The sequence below is a fragment of the Symphalangus syndactylus genome, chromosome 13, assembly GCF_028878055.3.
Source record: "Symphalangus syndactylus isolate Jambi chromosome 13, NHGRI_mSymSyn1-v2.1_pri, whole genome shotgun sequence".
In the NCBI taxonomy this organism is placed as follows: domain Eukaryota; kingdom Metazoa; phylum Chordata; class Mammalia; order Primates; family Hylobatidae; genus Symphalangus; species Symphalangus syndactylus.
This window is the reverse complement of record NC_072435.2, coordinates 91,432,822-91,447,735: the sequence shown is the minus strand read 5'-3', so window position 1 is coordinate 91,447,735 and position 14,914 is coordinate 91,432,822. Positions and strand designations below refer to the sequence as shown.

Sequence of the window (14,914 nt, the reverse complement as noted above, 5' to 3'; positions counted from 1 at the left end):
AGGAAGGAACACTTAAGCTGAAGCCTGGAGCGTTCCTCAGGGGGACAGCAACACCGAAGGGGGCCCCAGGCTGAGCAGAGATTTGACAGAGGTATATTAATACATAAGAGACCCTCCACAAAGATTCTCAGAAAAGCTGAGAAGAAATAGAGTCTCTATCACTCTGGTAATCTTAATGGTCCCAAACAGTTGTGTGCAAGAGGAAAATTCAGTTACTGAGTCTATCAAAGAAGGAAGGCCTGTCTTATTATTAGGTTCTCCTACTACATAAGTGGTTGTTTTGTTTAGTCTTTTTAAGGACCATGTTGAATATGCCAAATTTCATTTATATCCTTATTCCTTTGGGATCTGGACAAGTCTGCCAGATTTCTGGATTAGCAAAAATTGATTCGAGTGTATGATTTCAGTTAGCGGCTGCTGGAATCACTGTGAGTTTTCAGCATGACGTTGTTTAGTGAGCAAACCTCTGAAAGTATGCTTTTATATCTGTCAGTCCCCTCCCCAACAAGCCTCCAAAACCCAGCTATTCTAAAGGGAGTTAAGACTTCCTAAAGTAATAGACAAAGAACTGAGTGTCAGCTCCTTGGTTGAGTTCAGATTGCCTCCGACAGCAACTGGGCCACAGTATGTGGCACACATTTTCAGAGCCAGACGGGGAAAGGGGGTGGGTTGGTTCCCCCTGGAAAGGCTGTGCTGTGGCTGGGTGGGGTGGGAAGTTAGCCTCCCTTTTCAGGGACAATGTGTCCCACCCTATGCCGGATAGTGGCACATCACAGCTCAGCCTCCCAATTTCACCCACTGGCCTCCGTTTCCCATGTCATCTGAGGTCAGAGAGGCCCAAGCCAACAGAGGTGACTCCGCAGCCTTGCAGGAAGCTGAAGCTGTGAGAAGGATATACTGCTCCATGCACACCCCCGAAGAGCTGTCCATGGACGGGCCAGGGCTGCTTCCGGGCCAGCGTCCAGGTCTGCTGCTGAGGGCCAGGTGGTGTTGGAGTTGGCCGACTCTCCCTCCTCCATCACATTTTCCAGGAAGGGGTGGCTAGGGACGGGTGGTAGGTGGGGATATTGTCGGCAATGAATGTTAGTGTTTTTGACCAAGAGCCAAAGTATTGTGTGTTTCTGGGGGTCTGGCAGACTGCCTCTACCCAGGGAGACATGCACAACGAGCCTGCCATCCCAGCCTATAGCACAGTTGTTTGAACTTTGCAGGGTAGGATGGGTGTGGGTGTGTGGTTCTCACCGTAAGGATCAAGCCTTTTTTTTTTTTTTTTCCACTCCTTTACATCTTTAAGTAAATGAAGCAAAGGAACTGACTGGTGGACTTGAGGAGTGGAAAGGGGCTGTTTATTACCATTCTTGCCAGTCATTTCCCAGGGTTAGAAGTCAACAGACAGTTCTTTTCTTCCTTTCGTCCAGTATTTGAGTTTAAGTCTTAACAGAGGCAAGTGGGCATTAATAATAGTTGTCCAGGCCAGGTGCAGTGGCTTACACCTGTAATGCCAATGCTTTGGGAGGCTGAGGCAGGAGGATCACTTGAGCCCAAGAGTTCAAGATCAGCCTGAACAACATAACAAGACCCTATCTCTCCAAAAAATTTAAAAATCATGCAGGTGTGGTGGCACATGTCTGTAGTGCCAGCTACTCAGGAGGCTGAGGTGGGAGGATCGCTTGGGCCCAAGAAGTTGAGGCTGCAATGAGCCATCATGGCACCACTGCACTCCAGCCTGGGTGACAGAACAAGACCGTGTCTCTAATAATAATAATAATAATTTAAAAGTCCAGTTTGGCACCATGGGCATATAATCTGGCCTTGTTGGGTTCCTGTTTATAAAAGATCTCCCTGCTATGGGCTGACTCCTTCCTCACATAGCCCTCCTTGGCCTAAGAAAACCCAGGAGAACAAAGGTGGGAGGAAATGTCAGAATCCAGAAGGGCCAACTTCTGAGCAACTCCGGGAAGTTTTCTCCCAGAACCAGGTCCTGCCAGCAGAGAGCTCTTCCTAAGGAACCGGGTTGCTGAGGAGTGGGTGGAGCTCAGCACCTTTCACACTCCATCAGCTCACAGCCTGTTTCCATTAGGAAGGTTGGATGCTGCAGCCTGTTTCCCACCTGGTGTAAATTGCAGGGGCTACCGCTGCCACCAGCAGGGTATCAGCAAATAAAACCAGGCCTGAGGCCATTTGTTACAAATTTGAGGCTTGTGGTATTTGAAGCTGCACAGTCATTCGGGAGACTGAGTATTCTACAGAGGAAAAGGCTGGTGGGGCGGTGCATGTCCCAGAGGACACCAAGTGTTCTCCAAACCCACAAAGTTTGAAAATCCATCAGTAGAAATTTCTAAAATTTCAGAGATGCCAGATTTGGCTAATCAAAATTCAGGGTATTCCATTAAGTTTGAATTTAAAATAAAGGAGGAATACTTTTTTTTTTAAGGATAACTATGTCCCATATATTGCATGGGAGGACACACTTATGCTTACAAAGTATTTGTTCTTCCTTGTATGATGTTGGTGAGAATGTAAATTAGTATAGCCACTATGGAAATGAGTATGGAGGTGTCTCAAAAAATTAAAAATGGAACTGGCATATTGCTATGGTTTGAATATGTCTCCTCCAAAATTCACATTGAAACTTCATCCCCACAGTGGTGATATCAAGAGGTGGGACCATTTGGGGAGAGATTAAGTCATGAGGGCCCCACCTTCATGGATGAGATTCAGGTCATTATAAAAGGGCTTGAGGGCCGGGCACGGTGGCTCATGCCTGTAATCTCAGCACTTTGGGAGGCCGAAGCGGGTGGATCATGAGGTCAGGAGATCGAGACCATCCTGACTAACGTGGTGAAACCCCGTCTCTACTAAAAATACAAAAAATTAGCCGGGCATGGTGGTGGGCGCCTGTAGTCCCAGCTACTCGCGGGGCTGAGGCAAGAGAACGGCGTGAACCCGGGAGGCGGAGGTTGCAGTGAGCCGAGACTCCGCCACTGCACTCCAGCCTGGGCAATAGAGCAAGACTCTGTCTCAAAAAAAAAAAAAAAAAAAAACAAGGGCTTGAGGGAGAGGCTTTACTCTCATCTTCCTTCTGCCACAAGGACACAGCAACAAGACGTGATCGTGGAAGCAGAAAGCAGTCCTCACCAGATACCAAATGCTGGAGCCTTGATCTTGGACTTCCAAGCCTCCTCAACTGTGAGAAAATACATGTCTGGCCGGGCGCGGTGGCTCACGCCTGTAATCCCAGCACCTTGGGAGGCCAAGGCAGGTGGATCACGAGGTCAGGAGATTGAGACCATTCTGGCTAACACGGTGAAACCCCGTCTCTACTAAAAATACAAAAAAAAAAAAAAAAATTAGCTGGGCGTGGTGGCGGGAGCCTGTAGTCCTAGCGACTCAGGAGGCTGAGGCAGGAGAATGGCGTGAAACCGGGAGGTGGAGCTTGCAGTGGGCCGAGATCGCACCACTGCACTCCAGCCTGGGCGACTGAGTGAGACTCCATCTCAAAAAAAAAAAAAAAAAAGAAAGGAAGAAAAAGAAAATACATTTCTGTTCTTAATCAATTACCCAGTGTCAGGTATTTTGTGGTAGCAGGACAAATGGATGAAGGCACGTGCAATCCAGCTACCCAGTACTGATTGTATATCCAAAGGAAATGAAGTCAGTATGTCAAAGAGATATCTGTGTCTCATGTTCATTGCAGCATTATTCACAGTAGATAAGATATGGAATTAAATTAAGTGTCCATCATGGATGTATGAATAAACAAAATATATATATACAATGGAATACTATCTAGCCTTAAAATAAAAAGAGGAAAATTACGTCACTTGTGACAACACGAATGAACCTGGAGGACATTGTGCTAAGTAAAATAAGCCAGGCACAGCAAGACCAAAACCATGTGATCTTACTTCTATGTGGAATCTCAAAAAGCCCAACTCATGAAAGCAGAATTGAATGGTGGTTACCAAAGATTGGGTTTGGGGAGATGTTGGCCAAAGGATACAAAATTTGAGTTCGATAAAAGGAATAAGTCCAAGAGATCTATTGTACAAACAGTGACTATAATTGATAACAATGTATTATATACTTAAAAATCACTAAGAGAATAGATTTTCAGTGCTCTCACCACAAAAAATAAGTATGTGAGCTAATGTATATGTTATCTCAATTTATCCATTCCACAATGTATACATATTTCAAAACATCAGTTGTACACCATAAATATATACTTTTACTGGTCAATTAAAATTTATTTTCAAAAGTACTTGTTCTTTATCTAAAACTTACATTTAAAGCATCGTCTATTTTCTGTGTCTACCCCACCCCAGGTACAGAATGCCTCCAGAAGTTTCTTTTTCTTTTTCTTTTTCTTTTTTTTTGAGACAGAGTCTCGCTCTGTCACCAGGCTGGAGTGGCTTGATCTTAGCTCACTGCAACCTCCGCCTCCCCGGTTCAAAGAATTCTCCTGCCTCAACCTCCCGAATAGCTGGGACTACAGGCGCGCACCACCACGCCCAGCTAATTTTTTTTGTGTTTTTAGTAGAGACGGGGTTTCACTGTGTTGGCCAGGATGGTCTCCATCTCTTGACCTTGTGATCTGCCTGCCTCAGCCTCCCAAAGTGCTGGGATTACAGGCGTGAGCCATCGCGCCTTGCCTGCCTCCAGAAGTTTCTACTGAAGGCAGAGGCGAAAGGAAACCTGCTGTGAATGCTGACGTCTTATTCACTAGTCTTTGAAGTCTTCTAGGGCTGGCTGCCAGACTGAAAGCATTGTTTGCTTATGGGATGAACGTCTTAATGCAGGGAACCTGAATGGCCAGTTGTCATCAACCCAACCAAAGGCTGGGCAAAGAAAGTAATGTTGTTGTTCTGTAATAGGCAAATGTCAGGTAGTTCTATTCTCAATGGCAAGCTGATGAAGCCCACCCCAGTCCACACACTTTCTCCCCTGTTCAGAATCTGTTGCCAGGTGGGTGGCTCGGCCTGTTCTTCCTCTCCCTTCCTTGTTACCCTCTCAGCCTCTGCAATGGGGCTGTGAGGAGACCAAACCCATCAGCTCCTCCTTGGTATTTCCTCATCCCACCATTCAGAGCGTTTCCCTGAACCTGTTTGCCTGAGCATCCGGGCCAATATTTGGTGGGGAAAGTGATTTAATTTTTTTAATTGAGGTGAAATTCACATAACATAAAACTAACCTGATTTTTTTTTTTGAGACAGAGTCTCACTCACTCTGTCGCCCAGGCTGGAGTGCAGTGGCACGATCTCAGCTCACTGCCTCCTGGGTTCCAGTGATTCTCCTGCCTCAGCCTCCCGAGTAGCTGGGATTACAGGCACGTGCCACCATGCCAGGCTAATTTTTGAATTTTTAGTAGACACGGGGTTTCACCATGTTGGCCAGTCTTGTCTCGAACTCCTGACCTCAAGCAGTCTGCCCGCCTTGGCCTCCCAAAGTGCTAGGATTATAGGCGTGAGCCACCATGCCTGGCCAAATTAACCATTTTAAAGTATACAATTCAGTGGCATTTGGTACATTCACAATATTGTGCAATTCCCGCCTCTATTTGGTTACAAAGTGTTTTCTTCGCCCCCGGAGAAAACCCTGTATCCATGAAGCAGTTGGCTGCCAGCAATTTAAATTTAATTTTAAATTTTCACGGTTTTAATTAAGCAAATTTAATTTCAAATTTGCCTCTTTAGAAATAGAGAGCCCCCCTCAAACTGCCCCTCGTGAGGCTGACGTGAGGGGAATGAGAGAAATGCAAAGAGCAATTCTTGAGTTGAGTCAGTGGACAAGACTGGTTTCCAAACCTAATTGCAGATCTCTCACTGGTTTATAGGATTGAAGGCTATGAATTAAAAGGCTCCAGAAAGACAGGTGTGTGCATGAAATGAGTCCCTGGTGGTTGACAGAAGAGGGTTCACTTTAAGGCAGGGCTTACCAGGGAAAGTGGCAGAAGCTGCCAGACTATGCAAACAATGGGGAAGGGAGTCACAGGGCATGAAAGGGTCTTGTGAAGGGTGTAACCTGCTCACAGAGCACATTCTTGGGGACCAGGGTAAGAGAAGAGGCTACAAAAAGGTGCACAATGGGCTTGAGCTTCTGGGTTCAGAGGAGCCGATGAATCACCTTGGGGAGGTGTCCCATTGCTCCTTGGCCACTGAGATCCTGAGGTTTCCTGATTTACAGGAGTTGGTTTCTTCTCAGAGGAACACTTGACTCTCTCCTCTCTAGAGAGACCAATCCTCCTTATTGTATGTAAAATCTGGTGCAACTGCATTGTTGGAGACCACTGGTACTTCTTGCAGTGACTTGCTTGCAGCAGTTTTCTTTATTCTCCAGCTGGTTCCAGCTTCTTTTAATCTCTAGTTGTTGACAGCATTCTCTAGCTCACCACAAAGCCAGAAGCTTCCCAGTTTGAAACAGACTTGCAGAGGTAATCCCCTTTGTTCAAGATTTGGGAGATAACTGTTGGGCCAATGCCCCCTTTATTGCAAAGGTTGCAAGGAAAAGAACAAAGGAAGAGGAAGATCCGCTGGGACAGTTGGACCTGCCAGGTAGCACAGAGCTGTACAGTCCTTCACTGAACAAATGTTTGTTGAGGGCGTGCTGGCACAAGGCACTGCTCTAGAAGACGCAAGTGGTTATAGCCCACCCTGAGCTACTGCATTTTATGTGCCAGGCACTGTTCTTGGGGCTTTGCTTATATTCGCTTATACTGAAGGACAACAGCCTAGTGATTATTTATGGGAAAGTGAGCTTTTCCCACCCTTGCCTCAGGGTGGCGGTTGCCCAAAAGTGGGGTTCGTCCTATGTCCACACCTCCTTACCTGCCACCTCAACCACCGAGAGGAAGTGAACCTCCCCTGCTACTCTAGCTCACGTGCAATAATCACAGGACACAAGGAAGTTGTGGCAACAAGAGCAGAAAAGTGGAAAAACAAATACCTCTACCCCTCTGCACAGATGCTGTGTCTGCCTCACAAATATCTTTAACCTCCATCATCTCGTCATTGCTCCCTTGCTCCATGGATGGAAGTAGTTGTCCCCTCTGTCTAGCTTTACAGACACTTTGCTCAAGCATCAGAGGAGATACAGTATTCAAATGGGATGCCCTGAATACTGTGTCTTCTTTAGGCATCAGGCAGGAATGTCTGAAGCTGAAAAACCCTAAAACAAGTGCAGAAGGGCCTTGTTGACGTTTCTAAGAATAGCGCTGGGAGAATCTCCTTGGCCTAGCCTGGAAGGTCATCATTCATCCTAGGTTGGGGGGGATGAAGAATCCTGCCTGTGTCATTCTATATACTCTTTTCTGATAGATACTTTGTTAAATGTAATTCAATGCAATTTGATTTTATATCCTTAAAAGATTTCTTTCACATGAACAAATCCACAAAGTAAAAAAAAAAATAAAAATTTTGGCCGGATGTAGTGGCTCATTCCTGTAATCCTAGAACTTTAGGAGGCTGAGGTGGGCGGATCACGAGGTCAGGAGATCGAGACCAGCCTGGTCAACATGGTGAAACCCCGACTCTACTACCTGGCCAACATGGTGAAATCCCGACTCTACAAAAATACAAAAATTAGCAGGACGTGGTAATGTGTACCTGTAATCCCAGCTACTCGGGAGGCTGAGGCAAGAGAATCTCTTGAACCAGAAAGTTGGAGGTTGCAGTGAGCCGAGATTGCACCACTGCACTCCAGTCTGGCGACAGAGCAAGACTCTGTCAAAAAGAAAAACAAACAAACAAACAAACAAACAAAAAACCCTCCACTTTTATTTATTTATTTATTTATTTTGTTGTATTATTATTAATTTTTTGAGACGGAGTCTTGCTCTTTCGCCAGGCTGGAGTGCAGTGGCGTGATCTTGGCTCATTTCAACCTCTAACTCCCCGCTTCAAGAGATTCTCCTGCCTCAGCCTCCCTAGTAACTGGGATTACAGGCACACACCACTACATCAGGCTATTTTTTGTATTTTTAGTAGAGATGGGGTTTCACCATGTTAGTCAGGATGGTCTCAACCTCCTGACCTCGTGATCCGCCCGCCTCGGCTTCCCACAGTGCTGGGGTTACAAGCGTGAGCCACCGTGTCTGGCCTAAAAAAAGTTTTTATTGTGTCCTCAGTGGGGATCAGAAAATATAGTTACTGTGTTTTTCCTTCTGCATTCCGTCTGAAATTATGTCTTATTTTTTAAATTTATTATTGAATGCTGCATACTGTCATTTTGTTTCCTATCTTGGATCAGGTTGTAGGTACTGTGTGTGAGTGTGCATCTGTGTGTGTGTGTGTGTGTGTGTGTGTTTGAGAGCAAGAGAGAGAGAATGTTGAATTAAGGTCTTTCAAGGAAGGGTTAAAGAGCCATGTGCGAATGAGCTTCTGTTCCACGGCAGGCATTTAGAATCACAGTGCTTAGAAGAAGTGGTATAATGATAGGCTGCTTGTGATGATATTGCCTCCCTGGGACGCTTCAGGAAGGGTGAGGAGACTAATTGGCTGGTCTGGCAAACAATTCAAGATGAGACCAAAAGGAGGAGCCATCTGCTGGCAGGAAGTAAACGGAAATTCACCTTAGCGCTGGCCCTTCCACAGTGGGTGCACAGATGGTGACAGGCGGAACCCTTAGGGAGAGAGCAAAGGCCCTCATCTGCCAAGAGAGGAACAAAGGGGATTTGCTATTGCCTCCAGGGAACAGCCTCTTCTTTCATTTTGAGATCATCTAAGGAGTTTGCCCACATCACAAACCTGTTAGTATGAGCTTGGTGGCCTTGGGGAGTTTCCAGGCAGTGTTACTGCATAGAACTAAGAGTGAGGCTTTAGAGGAAGCAATGGAGATGGAAGTAATTGGTTTAAGATCTTGGACATGGGCACCCTCTAATCTGGGATGACCTCATGTGGCTGTGCAGCACAGAACAGCAAGGGGGCACCACTGACATGCAAAAGGCATTTCCTTGACACTACCCCTCCCAGCTCTGCTGCAGGTCCCAGTCCGCGCAGTGCTTCAGGGCAGTCCTACTCCTGACTGCTTGCAAGTTGAACCTTCGAGTCTCCAAGCAGGAAGCATTGCAAGGGTGAGTAGCTGCTGCAATAAGCTCTCATTTCTGCAAAGGGGTGGTAGTATATGTTTTCCCAACATACCCACCTCAGATATAGTAATTTCTAAACATATCAGTGGAAATAGAATAAAACCTCTCAGATGCAAACTATCTTGGTTGCAAGGGTAAGGAGTAGGGGGGAAACCAATATGAGTTAATAAAAGAACTGAACATACTTAAAATAACATGAATTTTTTTCCCTCTAATTCCATGAGAGGTTAGACATGTAACTTCTTTATACTTGAGTACATTGAGAGAATCAGTTAGGATAGCACTTTTAAAAAATTTTAATTTTCTGTCAGAAAGCCGTCACTGTAAGGACTATTACTGAAAATTTAAAGGTCAAATATTTAAACAATATGAAAAATTTACCATTTTGCTTAACAAGAAGTCCTGAGACACGACAGATGCAAAGTTTGTCAATTCAGTGGCTCAACGAGGTTAAGAAAGATTTGGGCTGTTTACAACCTTCCTATTCCATTCCCACTTAGCAGGGCAGTTTTGAACCACCAAGTACCTCCCTTCATGGTCACAAGATAGCAGCCATGGTTCCAGCCAACCCACACAAATCCTACAACATCCTTTAGATGAATATTCTCTCCGTGTGTGTGTGTGTGTGTGTGTGACCACAGAGGAAAACCTTCCCCAGGAGTACCTCATATACATACAACTTAAACTGCTAAAAAAAAAAAAAAAACTAAAAAATATGATGGTTCAAAGAAGAAAGCAATTTATTTTCTTTTCATGTATCAGTCCCAATGTATGTAAGTCTTTCTGTCTTGCTCTTCCATTCTCTGGAGTCATGTGCTTGCTTGAAGCTGGATTAGCAGTACCACCCAGTTTGCAGAAAGGGATTAAGAGAGAAAGTACAGAACAAGCATTCTCCTTCTTAAAAACATGGTCTAGAAATTAGACTCATTATTTTTTCTCACATCCCATTAGCCAAAACTTGGCCACACCTTGCAACGATGGAGGCTGGGAATTACAGTCTGTAATTGGGCATGTGCCTAGCTAACAATGAATGTGACTTCTGCTGAAAAGAAAGGTAAAGTGAATGTAGGGAGAAATTAACATTCTCTGCCATACTCCTCTTGTCAATTTCTGCTCCTGTCTCATTGGTCAGAATTACTTAACATGATGGCATCTAAACCACTAACAGCTAGGGAATGAGACCACCAGGATTGGTTTAGATCAGGGTTCTCAACCTCAGCACCATTGACATTTTGGACTGGATGGTTCCCTTTGTTGTGGGGGCTGTCCTGTGCATTGAAGAATGTTTAGCAGCACCCCTGCCCTCTACCCGCTAGATGCCAGTAGCACAGTACCCCTACCTCTGTGGCAACAAAAACTGCCAAATATTGCCAAATTACCTTCAGTTGAAAATCACTACCTTAACCACGATTTTGCCCTCTAGCAGGAATAGGATGCCCCCTTCCCTGAATCAAGTTTTTAAAAGATGGACGCTGCCAGGTGTGGTGGGCTCACTCCTGTAATCTCAGTGCTTGAGGGGCTGAAGCGGGAGGATCGCTTGAGTCCAGGAGTTTGAGACCAGCCTGGGAAATGAAATGAGATTCCATCTCTGCAAAAAATAAAATAATTAGCCTGGCATGGTGGTGCGCACCTGTAGTCCCAGCTACTCAGGAGTCTGAGGTGGGAGGATCACTTGAGCCCAGGCGTTCCAGGTTGCAGTGAGCTGTGATCACTACATTGCATTGCAGCCTGGGTGACAGAGTGAGACCTTGTCTATAAAATAGAATAAAATAAAATAAAATGACAAACACAAAATCAGGGTTATTCTAACAGGAGTGATGGGGGCAATGGCTGCTGCGCAGGCAACCGTCATCAATGTACAATGATAGAAGAAATGTCAAATAACATGTTATCCAGTGAAGGCTGGACGTGGTGGCTCACTCCTGTAATCTCAGCACTTTGAGAGGCCGAGGCAGGAGGATCACTTGAGCCCAGAAGCTCAAGACCAGCCTGGGCAACACGGTGAGACCCTGTCTTATTTAAAAAAAAAAAAAAGGAAAAGAAAAAATAACACTATCCAGTGAAGATTCTGTCAGATGATCTTTAATTTATTTATTCAATAAATATGTATTAAAAGCATACCTGGTAGGCTGGGTGCTGTGGCTCACACCTGTAATCCCAGCATTTTGGGAGGCTGAGGAAGGAGGATTGCTTGAGCCCAGGAGTTCGAGGCCAGCCTAGGCAACATGGCAAGACCCCGTCTCTACAAAAACTACAAAAATTAGCTGGGTGTGGTGGTGCATACCTGTAGTCCCAGCTACTCGGGAGGCTGAGGAGGGAGGATGGCTTGAGCCCAGGAGTTTGAGGTTATAGTGCGCTATGATCATACCACTGCACTCCAGCCTGGGTGACAGAGGGAGGCCCTGTCTCTAAAAACTAAACTAAAATAAAGTAAAATAAAAAATTTGTCTGCTGAGGCTTAGCCAAAAGAAGAAGAAAACGAAGAAATATTTTCTAAAAAGAAAAAAATTTTGTAATTTAAAAAAGATTTATGGGTAAATTGCTAATATCAAAGCTTTTTAAGTGCTTAAAAGCCATTTGACTTCTTAAATACATTGTTTACATTATTTTCCTAGTAAATCCTTTCCCCACTGAGTGGAAAAATAAACCTAAAACCAACTCCTATCTAAATCATGGGAAATATGGGTAAGATCCAAATGAATTTATTTGGGTTTTAATTTTTTCTTTTTTTTTTTGAGATGGAGTTGTGCTCTTGTTGCCCAGGCTGGAGTGCGATGGTATGATCTTGGCTCACTGCAACATCTGCCTCCTGGGTTCAAGCGATTCTCTTGCCTCAGCCTCCTGAGTAGCTGGGGTTACAGGTGCCCACCACCATGCCTGGATAATGCTTGTATTTTTAGTAGAGATAGGGTTTCACCATGTTGGCCAGGCTGGTCTTGAGCTCCCGACCTTAGGTATCTGCCTGCCACAGCCTCCCACAGTGCTGGGATTACAGGTGTGAGCCACCGCACCCAGCCAAAGGTTTAAATTTTTTCAAGTTATCTTGTTAAATTCATAGACTTCATCTATACAAATAGATTTGAATTTGCTTATAACTTATTTTGGCTAAAGAAGTGGAAACAGTATAACAAACAATAATTGAACAAACTAAAAAATTATTGGTAACAACATTGGTTGTTCTTCCAATTTGCTTATAATTATTTTATTCTGACTTTTTTTAGATAATTGAGCTGGTTTCACTTAGATAACCTCTAGCTCTCCTAATGTAGATGTATTTAATATAAATTATATCCTGTGACAAATTAAATATAAATTGGGGAGCAACTGAAAAGTATAAGAGAAAACAGGCCCAAATTAATGTCATGCTGTCGGGTAGGGCTTCAGGGGCTGTTATCACATTCCTCATTTCTGCAAAATGTTTCACTTAAATCTGGAAAAATGAAAAGGCACAGTGTTTGTTAAATGCCTAAGGGCAGAGATGGGAAAAGCAAAGGTAAACTTTGTAGAGAAGTGAAGTTGGCAGGAAATTGCAAGATGAGATTTGGCTTGAAAATAGAAGCTTATTTATCAAGAAGAAAACTATGAAAAGATAAAAATACACAATCCTTCTTGCACATTCTCCCAAATGATCCTGTGTAGCTCGTATGATTAGGTTAACCACTTCTATATTAAAACTAGAGAAACTTTACATTTTCCCGTTGCTACTTTGCCTGAAAAAATGGGTCATTGGCCGGGCGCGGTGCAGTGGCTCATGCTTGTAATCCCAGCATTTTGGGATCTCATGAGGTCAGGAGCTCGAGACTAGCCTGGCCAAGATGGTGAAACTCCATGTCTACTATAAATTCAAAAATTAGCTGGGTGTGGTGGTGCACCCTGTAATCCCAGCTACTCGGGAGGCTGAGGCAGAGAATTGCTTGAATCCGGGAGGCGGAGGTTGCAGTGAGCCCAGATTTCACCACTGCACTCCAGCCTGGGCAACTCTGTCTAAAAAAATAATAATAATAAAATAAAATAAATTTTAAAAAAGGGTCATTGCCCTAAGGTGAGTGGCAGTACTCAACTTATAGCTTTTATCAATTGCTAGGCTTTTGCACATATAGATAACTGCATTTCTTTTTATATCCTGTGATCCAATTATATGTTTTTCCCTTTAAAATATCTGTTGAAATAAGAAGCATAAGTTGTAATCACTAAAAGCGTTTTTACATATTTAAAACAAAGTAAAATCTAGAACGAGAGTTGAAGACACACCAACAAGTACGTATACTCAAGCTCCTTCCTCTTGAATTAAGTCAGCTGCTAATATTTTCTGGTTTGACCTCAGAAATTCAGTAAGGAAGCCATTGTGAATATTTTATTAGAGGCAAAAGTCCTTGATAATTTTTTTTTTTTTTTGAGACAGGGTTTTTGCTCTGTCATCCAGGCTGGAGTGCGGTGGCATGATTACAGCTCACAGCAGCTTCAATCTCCCGGGTTCAAGTGATCCTCCTACCTCAGCCTCCCAAGTAGCTGCAACTGCGGGTGCCAGCCACCACACCTGTCTAAGTTTTTAAATTTTTAGTAGAGATGGTGTTTTGCCATGTTGCCCAGGCTGGTCTTGAACTCCTGGGCTTAAGCAATCTGCCCACCTTGACCTCCCAAAGTGCTGGGATTACAGGTGCAAGCCACTGTCCTCGGCCCTTTATAAATGATTTTTCACCATTGGAGCTTACTGTGCATAACAGACACCTTTGGGGATCTGTTCAACCCACAGTCCCACATTTGTGGCCACTACTTCTGTTGGGTGGCCTCTGCCATGACTCCTCTCACTGGTCTCCAGGAACACCTTTCCTTTCCCCTTGCCCTTCAAGCCTCAGGGAGGTGCTGGCTCGCTGCTGCTGCTGCTAAAGCCTTGGTGATTTCTCATCCTGTTTGTGCACCTTTAACCCTGGCCAAGCCTCTGTAAAACACAGTGTCTCATTAAACTTTTGTCAGTTACGTCCTATATGTTCGCCACTTGTTCCCCACAGGGACCCTATCACACTCTCTGTATTATTTCCTATTGCTTCTCTAACAAATTACTACACATTTGAGGGCTTAAAAAAACACAGGTGTAGTATTTTATAGGTCTGGAGGTCAGAAGTCCAAAATGGGTTTAACTTAGCTAAAAGCAAGGTGTCAGCTGCGATTCATGCCTAGTGAGGTTCTAGGGGAGATTCCATTTCCTTGCCTTTTCCAGCTTCTAGAAGCTGAATTCTTCAGCTCAGGGCCCCTTCCTCTCTCTTTAAGGCCCACAGTGTAGCATCTTCTCTCTCTCCTCTGCTTCCATCATCACAGTGTCTTATCTGGCTCTCACGCTCCCGCCTTCATCTTTCCCTTAGAGAGCCCCCTGAGATTTGATGGGGTCCACCCAAATCATCCAGGACAATCTCCCCATCTCAACTTCCTGACTTGAAGCACATCTGCAAAGTCCTGTTTGCCAAGTAAAGTAGCATACTCATATTTCCAGGAATTAGGACTTGGACGTCTTTGGGAGGCCAGGGTGGACATTATTCCATCTACCATCCTTCCTTCAAGGCAATGGGTCCTTCTGTTTTCTTTCCCAATGCTCTGTTCCCCCAAATAGAAATACAGTCATGTATCACTTAACAACAGGGATATGTTCCAAGATATGTGTCACTTGTCAATTTGACCGTCGTGCAAACATCATAGAGTGTTCAGTACTTACACAAACCTAGATGGTATAGCCTACTATACACCTAGGCTATATGGTGTAGCCTATTGCTCTAGGCTGCAAACCTGAACAGCACGTTACTATACTGAATACTGTAGGTAATTGCAACACAATGG

The 14,914-nt window shown here is 44.4% G+C and overlaps 1 protein-coding gene across 1 annotated transcript in view; it reads left to right on the top strand.

Moving 5' to 3' along the window:
• The first annotated feature begins 978 nt into the window (after positions 1–978).
• Positions 979–14,914, top strand: part of CCDC38 (coiled-coil domain containing 38) — a 199,503-nt gene continuing 185,567 nt past the window's right edge. Inside the window, exon 1 of the mRNA XM_055238760.1 lies at positions 979–985. The gene's annotated coding sequence lies outside the window, so the exon portion shown is untranslated. The remainder of the gene's footprint in view (positions 986–14,914) is intronic.